Raw genomic sequence first — 13,897 nt, 5'->3', positions numbered from 1 at the left:
TGTAAATTACTAACTTTTTCGTGTCCGACATGTAGTTTTATTTACTGTGTCATATGCTGACGTTACAGTACTGTGTGCTCATAATAAATTTAGCACACATGTGGATTAATATTTGAACACTGATACTTGATATGGAACTTACACTGCTATGGGTTGTTAACATATTAATGAAAATTCTACAAAAATTGCGATTAATATAGGCTAGTAAAACTTAGGTACGTTTGAGAATATGATTCTTTGTGTGACCTTATTGGATCAGGACAAAATCGTAAATTTGCGATTGAAAACCTCACTTGAAAATTTTACATGTTGAAATAAGTGATGTAGCAATTAAAACCAACAAACAAGCGAGAAAATTCGATTCTTAATTAACGGGTTGATTTATCCATCAATGTACATTTGAGTCAACATATTACAAAATATACAGGATGTATGATAGCTAATTATATACTCAGACGAAGTGTATGCTTTTTTAGATAGGTCATTGAGTGTAACATTTGTCAAGACTATGTACAACTGAAGTTCAATTAACATCAAATAAATCAAGTAGCTTGTTCAAGATACCATTAGTGCTATCAACCAACCACGAAACGATATTGCGGTGTTTATACAGTTTGAAGTTGCGCGGTAACATTGCATCCACCACTTAGCAAACCACTCGTCTTATCTATATTAACTAGGAACATATGTGGCCTTTTGAACAAATTTGATATCTGGAAGATAATTAGTAACAAAAATAACAACTAAAATCATTTCTTAAAGGAAGAATTCTTTTGCCCAAGTAGAAACAGCAAATAAATATGCATATATGGGATTTTATAAGAGTATAAATAAAAAGTTATCCATACAATTTTCTTCGACAATAATTATGGCTTAACCAACAGGAAATATTGTAAAAAAACTACAAAAATATATTGGATGATTAAGATAAATTGGGCAAAAATTTTTATCCATGGTATTTCTAAAACGGTTAGCATTAAATCACTAGGGGATGTATGTTAATGATACATTTTGTTTGTATAATCACATTTCACAAATCGAAGTACATATACTCGTTTAAATACAATTGAAAAATGTTACATACATTTAACATTTAATAAGTTATTTTAAGCGTTGGAATCCTACACTTGTTTGGAATCAATATCCACAGTTATTTTCGAATGTTTAATGTGTCACATAATGTTTATGATGTTATAATTTTGATATAGAGAATTAAATGTCTCCAGCTGACTTACAATAAATCGGTGAATCACATAATGATCCTGACTTCACGTTTAGTTCTTGACAGTGTAAAACAAGCGACCTTTAAGGCACGTTTTGCTGACAGCCGCTGAAACACAGTCTTATATGACAACATCTCGCTAATGTACGTGGAAACAAAATGGCACCTCTATAGACGAATCCTGCCAACGTCCGGGGAAACGTGTGTTGACGTCTTATATGAAAACATCTTGATGTACGTGGAACATGAACTGGCTCCTCTTTGTACACGTTTTTCTGACGTCTTTTAAAACATAAGTTGGCGTCTTGTATGAAAACATCTTGATGATATACCTGTGATATGAACTGGCACCTCTTTATACACGTTTTGCTAACGTATGCTCTAACATGTTCTGTACTATCGTTTTATATAACACTAGCTGTAACCCGCGGGCTTTGCCCCGTTTAACTTCTTAATTTTCAAGATTATCTCGTTCGCATGGCTCAATCACGTCCTGGTTGAAGTTTGTTCGCTACGCTCACTCACCTTTGGGTTGGAGCTCGTTCGCTACGCTAACTCACCTCCAGGTTGAAGTTCGTTCGCTACGCTCACTCACCTTTTGGTTGCAAATTAGCTGTTGTCATAAATATGTAAAAGAAATAATAGTGCTGCACCCTGTTGGTAATCCTTGTAACTTTAATGCTATTGAACATCACAGAACAGAACCAACTTGTTTAATTGAAACAGCTGTTAAGATTCAATAATTCCATTTCTCATAAGGTTAACATGGGAAACTCCAGAGCCACTGGGGCGGAGCCCGAAAGGATTTTTGAAATAAGAATATTCCTATATGTTAATCGGGAATGTGAGCTATCATCATGCCAAATTTCAGCCCAATCCGACCGGTATTTTTCGCGTTCACTTGTCAGAAACATACATCCATACATCCATCCATACATCCATACATCCATACATCTAAACTTTTCTCATTTATAATATTAGTAGGATTATCCCCCTGATGACCTGAAAAATGGACTTTATTTGTATGATGATTTGTTGAATCATGATTTTAATTGCATATAAATGGTTTTCTTGTTAAACTTATATTTCTCCCCACTGTTGTACAATGTTTAACATTTAATAATAGTAACTTATACAACAAGAGAAAATAAATGTGCATTTAATGGTAACCTCAGGACGGGTAACTACTTATAGTGAATGTGGCAACTTCACTTAGATCTCCCCTAATTATATATCAATTACTCTCTAAGTAATTCATATGCAACAGTACTTCAGTTTGAACCGAACATTAACTTGTTTGTGAAATCAACTACTTACAGTATATATTATCCTCAGGAGTTATAGAGGAAGCATTTACGTGCATAATACTAGTTATGAGATATTTTAACTTTAAACCTTTTGGTTCTAAAATTAAATTATACAACTTTAATGATCCCCACCTATGTGTATGGGGAAAATAATGCCAATTGCAATTTCTATTGTGACAGTCAACATAACAGTTATCAGGGGTGTACATTACTCAAAGCTGTACTAATACTTAAAAACTTGAATTAGGGGCTAAGCTTTTCTAATTCAGATTTATATTGCTGTTGACATTTAGTCAGATCACACAAATATATTTTGAAATATTCTGAATTTTACATACTGTAAGCCTAAAACAAATTGTACTGTCACTTTTCCATTCAGATTGGAATCACAATCCTCAACCAACTTGGTTGCATCAAACAATGCGAAACAATTGTCCAAAACGCCTGTAATCTATCGACAGTTTCATGAACAACCACTGAGGTATCTAAACTCTAGGAAATATCGAGAAAAATCAGGCACTGGTATTGAAAAGTACAAAAAACAGTAAAATATAACTACGAGTCTTTTAACCGGGCAAAATGAAAATAATTACATTGATTGTTTTTCTTGTACGTATTATATATTTGACATTTGTATTTTGTTTTGCGATGTATTTTTGTCGTTAGAAATAAACATTATTTTTATTCACTCTATCGTTGATGTATGCTAACGCTTGTATAATTCAACGATTTTGGAAACAAAACTCCTTCATATAGGTGAAGTGTTACTGCAGTAAGATCCTCGACCATTATATAAATTACTTCCAGAGTTGTTCACAGACTACACTTGTGAACCAAGTTTGCTCCGACCATTAAAATGTTTTGTAGTCAACATTTCATCTCACAATCTATGTTTTCTCACTTATTAAGAGATACTATTATCTACTATAAATATTAAGAATAACCACATAACCTATATATGTTAAAACAATACATTTTATTTACCTGTACTGTGATGGTTTTAGGATATGAATACAAAATGTAATATTGCTCTGAATACAAAACGGTGTAAAGAGTCCATCAAATACATTCGAAAAAATCTACTGTCCAATGAATAAAAGTCATAGTGTTGTATACTGTGGGAGTATTTTGTATTTCCGAGTCTTTGGTGGCGTCGTCCTATAATCCAGCTACTAGGAGGTAACGAATTGTGAATATACGTGCACTGTAGATGCGATGCTCCCTCTGGTGTGGACTAACGTCCGCACTAGTGAGTACTACGACTATCCACAGTGCTATCCTGACAATTAGACCAATTCGTTAATTACAAGGAAAAAATGTGGTTCGGAGTCCACTATAAACTGTAGGTCCCTTAGTCGCCATTGGCTGTATGGGCTAGCTCTGTCCAAGGATCATGTCGGCCTTAGTTACTAACAAGACTACAAGATCGCACCACTCATCCTTCACTCCTATTTGGGTTTAAATACGCATGTAATGGCGTCCTCATCTTAAATAATTGATAATTGATTTTAGAATTTCTTTTATCCAAGTAGTCCAACTTAAATTAGTTTTACAAGCCTAATACATTACATTGCTTTACATCCACTGTACATCGTTAAGAAATCTTCTTTCTCAATTTTCTAAAAAAACTTAGAAATACCTTCTACTATCAGAGGTTGAAAATACTGTGGCTGTCAATTAAAGGGGGTAAAATACTTTGTCAATATACAATTTGAAGTTGACCATAACATGATTGGTTGCATGTATTTTGCTTGTAGATCAACAAATGTCCTATGTCTTATGTAAACAGAAAATCTTCCCTGCAAGAAAGTGAATCACAGAAATAAAACACTAACACAACGATAAATGATTTAGTCATAATCCTTTGCACTTACAGTACGGTTAAGTTGCATGTGATGTAGTTATCACTTCATGCTGTCCAATACAGGAGTCTGTTAGAGAATCCATGGAGATACAGTAACAGCTGGAGATGGAAGTTTGACAGTTTGATAGTTTGACAGCTGTAAACAAGACAATGACATGTTGTCTAGAGTGATCTTGTGACGATACAGCAGCTGTTATGGTATAATGAGAAATAAATGCGGAACATTCTAGGATTTAAAAACTTCTTTGTCGCTAAGTAAATAAATTATAGTTTTTGCTGCAACTATTAGTTTGCACCTTTATGTTAATAATCCACACAGATTATTAAACAAGAGCTTAATAAATATTGTGAGATTAAACATTCATGGCTTGGCAAAAGGAAAAAAACAAGTAACAATTTATAAAATGAAATTGGGAGCTTAATGTTTTCCTAATAAACTTTCTAACTTTTACCAATGTTCTTTTTCATGTAATAGGTTCACGAAGAAAAACGTACGTATAAAATGCAGTATATCGAAATAAATATAACCGTAAGTCAATTAACTGTTACTGGAGGTCGTCCAGTGGTCGAAAACTAGACCAAATAAAACATGTGATAGGGATTTCTTTTGAAAGTGTCTTGAAAAAAGCATTTTGAATCAAGGGCTGTAAAACAATTTTGCCTAGATGTTGCTCGTATCACGTTGTGTGGCTTTGGACCGGCAGTGTTTCTAATAGCAAAATTAACTCTCATATTATAGTGCCGCTTACGGTTTCTTCTTTCTACCCGAACAGTTAATGTTTGCCGTAGTGTAATTCCAGAATGATACTTGAATGTCACTAAATTTTATAATAAACAAATACAGTAAAATGATCAAAATTTCACTATACAAAAAGTAAGTATATAATAATCGGATATAACACACAACACACAATCAGTGCAAAATCGGACTCACCACCACTGAGAATTAAATTTATTTATGTTATTATTTTGATTTTAAATTTTAGATGATGATTGCTTTACAGCTGATGAAAATACCACAAAATAAATATTATTAATGTACACACGCTAACGTGGTTTGCAGTGCATTTCATACAGTACACATTTTATAAACATACATGTGATTGAAATTTCTTTCATTTGTTTAGATTTTCTGTTTATATTGCGTTGTTATTTCGTCACCAGCATGGCAACCTTTAATACCCATGTTATTTTTTTTTGAAATTTCAAATTAATTTTTTGTGCTTATTTTTTAGCCTTTGTTAATTTATAAAGTGATTCTGCGCATATACAGGAACATATATTTCTAACAGTATGCGTAGATTTTCTCTGTGATGCACGTGAGCTGAGAAAAAAGGTTTTAAAGAAACACGCTTGCCTATTAATATATAGATAGTACATTTATTTTTAATAATAATGTTTTTAAAATGATAGCTTATAACAATGGTTTAATTTTCTCAAATAATTAAAAACCTATGAGTTGTGTGTCATGGGTTATATTATTGAAATACAAATATATATGTTTCTCTTTAAAGTTTACTGTTTCAAATAAACTAATTAATTACCTACACCTAATTTTGCATAATATTTTATATATTAATCGTCCACATGATCATTTTGGTCCGAAAGTTGATCTGATACACAATTGAATTCAACCAAAGTAACTAATTAAAATGAAATACAATTTAGCCGTTTATAATTGCACTACATGCAATTTAAACACGCTTTGGGTGTTGTATTCTGCGAATTAATTTTGAAATACATTAACTTGCCCTGGCTACCTTATTGCAAAATCATGAATAACATTGTTTCAATTTCCGGTATTAAAAAATAGTTTAAAGCCTGCCATTATTAACAAAGTGTATTGCAGTAGTTATAAGATATTTCTTTTGGCTTGTGACCTTCACTTGTATATTCTATACAGCCTATTATTAATATTCTATGCCTATCTTGTATTATTTGTAAAATATTACGGGCTTAAGCGTCCTGCGATGTGAAGTTATACGGGGAGATAATACAGTACTAGTACATAGTAGTTCATTATATAAGTAGTTTAGGACATAGCAGGACTAATTACATAGGACTAATACACCACAATTAGTCCTAATGTTAGGTACATTAGGACTAATATAATGGTTTTAAATACCTTCAGTCACCAGTTCAAATAAGTCGGCTGTTGTGACATAGTTTTCGGCACGAAGTTGTACCATCTTATGATGTCGATATTATACATAGTTTTGTATGTAGTGAAGTTTAATCAGATATGTGATGATATTTTATAATTTTACTGGAATGGTTTGAACGCCTAAAAAGAGAGCTAATGAAAAAAATGGTTCAGCCGTGTATAGTTGTAATGAATTCTCATAAATTTAAAAACCAGTTACGTGAAAAAGTCTAATAAAATCCTCCAGTATAACAAATTTGGACTACAATTTGTTGCAAATTAGGTTTTTAATACGCACATACCATGGCAAGCCAATATTTTATATTTCTAAATGTAAAACCTCAGATAGTGAACTGGTCGGGTCAGCCATATTATTTATCAGTCCTAAGGGAGATCATTACCAGAGTTTAGCAAGAGATAACACCCCAACTGCGGCGGTGGCTGCAACTGATATATTACTTTACTACTGAAATAGAGCAGAATTTATTCTTTGTACCGACATATATATTACTGATATGTAATAACATGTATTTGATGAATTAATTAACACTATACCATGATAAGCATTGCTTTAATAGTTTTATGTGTCTTATTTGAATACACGGTCCACCAAACTGTAAATTGAAAATATTATTTTGGTATTGATATACTACTTTGATTAAAGGTGACAGGTATTTTGACCAAATTGATTTGATTTTGTTAATATTTTGCATACTTCTTAAGGATAATGATAAGTGTTATACCAAGAATATAATTGGCCACCAATATAAGTTTACAAAAACGCCAGAACATGTTAAATAAGGCGTTTACATTATGTGTGAAGCAAGACAGTAGTATGTGTCTTAAACATAAATAACAATATGCAACCATTGACCAATATCACAACTAAAACACTATAATCAATTGGTTATGCCAACTAGTTCATTAATTTACCATATTTTATGTTTTCTAATTTACAATCTGAGCAATGTGTATTACAAACTGTTTTCTTGATCGCAAAATAAATAAGGAATCAACCTCCATCGGTAATCTTCTTAAGAATGGTCTATTTTTGTGACGTGTTTAATGACGTGTTGTAACGTGTTGTTGAGGTCGCTTGTTGTAGCTCCCACTCCTTCCATTGCAATGATAAAAGCGATAGCGGTGGGGCACACGGGAGGGACTAAGGCTAACGTATCTTGTAGTGTCAGCGTTCGCCGCTAGAACTGCTAAGTTGAAAAAATTAATTTTAAAATTAATTTTTTTTAAATTTTTAGTTATAAAATTACCTTTTTAATTATAAAATATTGTTTTAAAATTATAGAATTAATTTTAAATTTTAAAATTAAACTGTCATAACATAACATAACCAACCAGACTTGCTGATAATATAAAAACTATATAAGATAAAAATCTAACTAATGATTACTTATAATTTTTAATTAATTATAAATGATTATATTATATAAATGATTATTATTTAATTATAATTAATTAATTAATTTTTTTTTAGTCCCTCCTGTGTGCCCATTCCGAAGCGACAGTCTTATCACGAACGACGTGTTAAACAGACTTGTCAAACTTCGTTAACATCTAACTTCATTAATGACGACACATATTATGTTTACAAACAGTCATGTTTATTATAAGCAACTCAGCTATCAACTATATTGGGGTGGTATTTTACAGATACAACTATTTCATTTGTGATATTAACTTAAAAACTTAACATTATTAAACGTAGGCCTTATATAAAAAACATTATTTAACCAACACTTTGAACTAAGAACTGTAACTGAGTTAGGGTTAACTAACATTTTGAAGTTAAAAATGTGAAATTGTATTTTGCAATAAATAAATCTTTGAGGTGATGTAACCTTTAAAATTGGTTATAACAAACACAAAAACTAAAAAAGGAAATACACACAACTTCAATGGGGTGTTTTCTAAGATATAGAAACTAACTTCATAAAACTAAAACCAAAATACTAATAAAAAAATACTAATAAATATATGTATGGTATATTGCTATAGTTCAGTAATAGCAATCTCTTCGTGGCACACCCTATATAGGTTTCAATGATACATATTTATACAACGCTAACGAATAACTCAATGTATTTTAATTAAACTGTATTCATTAAAATATCTGCCATTATTCGGCGATTTGCCAATAGTGCTAAATTCATAGTAACGTTTAATGGTAATTTATCGAATATATTCAACTAGCCAAACCATGGAGACTAATCTACTAGCATAGAATTAATATACAATATCCATACTGTATTGAACAACATTGTTAATTGGAAAATCTACTTCATATTGAAATCAGTTAACAATTAAATCGTTATAGGCATTTGAAATTGATTTTCAGATTTTTTCTCGTGCTACTTGCTTTTATGACCGGCTAGAAATCGTTTAAACATAGACTTGTTTAAGGGACAATTAAAATACTTTATGAACAAGTTTCTGAGGAAATATATATATTTCAAACCCCAACAAACAGAGTGCCTAATATTATATACTGAAATTTAAAATATTTGAACCCTTATATTGTTAGTTTAACTTGTATCATAAATTGTTTAACCGGTCAATTAAAAGTAAAGGACCGCAGTTTTATCTTATGCTTTGACAGTTTTTAAGCAAAAATATAAATATCATTTGGGTCACACTCGTAACCTTGAAAGAATCTTTGATTGTGAATGTCTTTCATTGAAGTGCCAAGAGGAGAGTATAACTAATTTTCCATTAAAGGAAGAAAAAATGAAACACGTAAGTTCAACATTTTATTGTTTAATAAACTTGTTAAAGTACAAAGAATTACTTAATTTCTTACAATACAGAACATAGCCATATCCTTATGATTAACAGTTAAAGTACAACAATTCTTCACTAATTTATAAATTGTTCCATATTATAAATCATTATTCATCACCACTTGAACAAGATTCTAAACATCTTACGGATGTAATAATTTTAATGAGAATAAAAAGTGGTTCTGAAAAGTAATGTACCAGATAAACGTTTCAATAAAGACATTTTATTTATTAATTATTTAATGTTGCTATAAAGTAGTAGATATACTGTTAAGATTTTTTGATTAAAACTTGTAGGGTATTTTGTCCTGAAAAATCTCACCGACAGGACTGTTAAAGACGTTTGTGTTATGTTCAGCTGAATGACCTTATTGATCTGACCTCTTTTATCTCCAGAAGTCCAAAATAAAATGAAGAATCTTAAAATACAAGATTAAATTTTATAAATACCAACTGGAGATTTTAATAGTTTCCATAGTACATAAATAAGAGTTGCTTCCATTTTTATTTTAAACTTTATTTCTTTTTTGACGTTTTACTAAATACCGCTTGACATTACTTCATTTGTTTTTACAAGACATCTTTCTTCAGGACCGATCCCTCTTAATACTTTTATATTGTGAAGTTAGCTTTACTTTCATAACAACCCCTGATAAAAATACTGTCACCCTACAAAACCTTCCGTTGGAATCGGATTCCCTCACAAAGTGTTGATTTTACTGAACAAAATAAACAATCTATACGCATATGGGTAGCTACAGTATTACAATTGTAAAATACTGTACTTAAAAGATTGAACCTCATACTATGAACTGCTCTTACGGATTTCTTTTCATGTTTACTCTCTGAATACTAGATTGTTACACACATTCTTTGCGGCTAATTTATAAAAAAAAAAGGTTAGTGAAGATGATGAGAGAATATTTCTAGACGTATGACTGATGACGCTGGGACAGTTTTGACAGGTTCGTGTTTAATGATAGGAGATTGAATATTGACTGATGATACCTCTGCGCTGAAATAGGAGCTCCTTTCTCATTTTATATATTTTAAAATACCTAGTATCATCATCCAATATCTTAAAATACAAATACACTCTACGCTGATCAATTCAATTATTTTTAGAATGTATTACGATGATAAAAAAACCGTTAGAGACATCTATTGTAATAAAATCTGTAAATAATCATAACATATGTTATAGTATTTCATACTTGAACGTGTAGTGTTATCTAAAAACGTCATCTCAAATGAAGTCCCTGAAAAATCATGGTTTTTTATATTTTATAAGCTAATATTTTTGGACTTATTAACAAATTTATTTTGTACGACCACAAGTTTAGAACTCAAAGTCTCAGGATTTAAGCTACGACAAATATACAATTTTTTTCCAAAAACAAAGAGGTGGTGAAAATTGATCTTCATATATCTAAACTTAATTAGGAAATAGAATAGCAGTTATTCTTTACTCAAATTCCAAATTCAAGTAAACAATTTAAAATATTAAAACTAACACAAAATTTAACAAGAATATTTGTAGCTTCGACTTCTATATAAATATATACCTTAGCTAGAGTATTGGCGTAATTGTAATTAATAATTAATCTTCCTTAGAGTTTAAATTGATCCAACCACAATCACCTGCTAAGCAATTCAGACAGTATCCGGAGGAAAACAGCACAATCATTAAGTCAATGACAGGGCAGATTGAATCTATTGACCATCACTCACTACGGACAGGAACTCTTCTGCCTTTTGTTTAAATTGTAAACAATAGAGGAAATCATAGCATAAGGTTTAACTATACTTAAAACGACTACTCAGATTGCTCAAAATTAGCTGTATAACTCAAATAAAACATTGATCACATTATTTAGCAAAAAGAAACTGAGCACAGATATTTACAAAGGTTTCTAATACTATACTTGATTCTATAAAATATATATATTTAATTCAAACAAACTACCGTTCTTTGCATTGAGGTAAACTAAATTTAAACCAAACGGGACATCCTGCATTGCAAGAACCGCTGACACAGGTTTTACTTTCTCCCCCTATACATAGTATGCCTACAAGGAGAAAGTATTGTTTTTGTCAAAACTTTCGAGTTTGAGTTTTGAGTGGATATATCCATTTTGGGTCCCCCTGAACCCAAAAAAGTGGTTTTCGAAGTGATGTCTGTATGTGTGGATGTGTATTGAGCTACAGACCACACAAATTGTCAGATTTTAATGAAGTTTGGTATTTAGGTAGGCCTACTAATTCATGGTATCTCCAGGAATTTTTTATTTTTTTTAATTTAGATTTTTAATGGGGATTTTTCCATAAATACCAATTAAATAACAGAAAAAAAACTATTTTCTCGAAAATGGTCTGAACGACTTTAATAAAAGTTCAGTATGTTATAGTCCTTTAGATTTGGATCAAAATTGTACAAATCCTATTGCCGTAAAAGTTACGGTTCAAAAGTGGTTGTAACTTATGTTATTTTCCCAAGAAAATCCCATAAATAAAAAAATTGGTTTTTGGAACAAATTCGGTGTTGATTAAAATTAATGTGTTATGGTCATTATAATTCTAAACAAAATAATGCAACCCTCATTTCTGTAACAATTACGGTTAAAAATGTATTGCAGCTTTTGTGATATTTTCCTACAAAATCATCTTAGTTACTCCCACCACTTACCCATGATAAAGGTTGTTGAGAAGCTCATGGGGGAAAGTATAATTCAGATTGCTGATACCGTTTACTTCTGCTTATTTTAACCGTAGGAACAAAACAGTAGTGAGCCATTGCACTAAGTGACTTGTAATCATTATAAATAATCCAAAAGTTACTTCGTGTTTCATAGATTCCATGATTTTTTAATATTCTTAATTTATAGTTTCGAACCTGAAGACTATGATATCAATACAATACTGTAACATCAAAAACACATTTGGTATTCAAACACTTCTTTTATTGTCTTAGGACGTTAGTCTCTAGCCCTGGAGTCATTTGTTCGCATTACTTCAGACTAAATCTAGAGATTGCAGCATTATTACTAGGATAAATCTATTGGTAATTGGCGGGATTTGAACCCAGGTCACCAGGGACTGAAGTTCCGCGATTTACCGATTGACCAGTTCACTACCCTAGAATTAAAAAAATGTACCAATAAATTTAAAACGTCGTTGATTGCATAAATGTGCAGCAGGTTTGATATTGAAACCGTAATTGGCTGGCATACAAAGTTATCAATGACGTATTAAATGAAATTAGAGTTTTGTGAACTTCTGTTAAACCATCCCACGAGCAGACGCGTTCACCTGGTTTCAACTACCTCGTATTTAACTCCAATTTGACAGCTCTAGCTTCTTTTAAAATTTAATGCTCGTTATTCATTAAATCAAAGCTTTTAAAGCTTATTTATCAATATCCAATGCCAACTAATGGAATACAATATTTGATAAACATATATAAAATTAAAATAACCTTAATGCGCCGAATAAAGTCAGCGATTAAAATTGTTTACCCGGAGAAGTAAAACAAAAGTTCCACGATATAACGTATATCAGCTGTCATATGCAGATGTATGGTATCCATGAGAAAAGTGGGATATGTCAAAACTCGATTTTGAAATATGGTGCTTCTCACTTACCTCTTTCAAGTGTTCCAATAATCATAGCTGCTAAGAAATTATATTTTCGATATTTAAAAACGATTTCACCGTACATCCTCTTCATAATATTACAGATAGCTTAATTTTGGTTGCAAATATATTTCTGTACATGTGCAGTGTTAATAACTTATGTTTCTCAGTGAAAGGGATTGAACGTAAATATTATGAAATACTCCTGGAGTAATTAGTATTCAAATGTTTTTTTTATTTCAATAGTTAAATAATTAATTGTGACCAAGCAATAGGACTCTATATTTATGTTGTTTGGCTGTGTTTCGAGGGTATTTCGAGTCTTTGAAATACATAAACGTAGAGTTCATGGATAGTTTACACTAACCATATATTACACTCTTACAAAATAAAAACATTAATTTTTTTGGACTCGTTGATACTTTACAGTATGGTTGTACTATAATAATTAATAATTAATTGTATTACAGGGGTAAAGGAGCTTATACTAACTATCCCAGATTTATACAGAGTAACAACTTATACGACTACACTGTATAATACCAAATACAAAATAAATTATTACAAAAAATTGTTTACCTTGTTTTACAAACTACAAACACCAAAGAGAGGGTGGAACAAATTGAGTCCAATATAAAGCGCCATTAACTGTCCAATAAACAAATAATTGTCAGACAACAAATTACTGTAACTATTCTAGAGGAAATAAACACACGTTTTGTAACGTTTTGGATGCTTAAAACAAGTGTTGGATGCGTAAAAATTAGTTCAAAATGCTTGTTACTCTTACACTTTCAAATTAAAACAGTTATTTCAATAACTTATTGAATGTTGTCAATGCAATTCTTTTGCAATAAGATTAGGCAGCAATATACAATTGTTTAAGTGATGTAGCCTACTTTACCTTATAAAATATATCACCTAAAACTGCTGT

Source organism: Macrosteles quadrilineatus, unplaced genomic scaffold, assembly GCF_028750875.1.
Source record: "Macrosteles quadrilineatus isolate MER2022 unplaced genomic scaffold, UCM_ALF_1.0 Scaffold_3__2_contigs__length_128488019, whole genome shotgun sequence".
Classification (NCBI taxonomy): domain Eukaryota; kingdom Metazoa; phylum Arthropoda; class Insecta; order Hemiptera; family Cicadellidae; genus Macrosteles; species Macrosteles quadrilineatus.
This window is presented reverse-complemented; position numbering follows the sequence as displayed.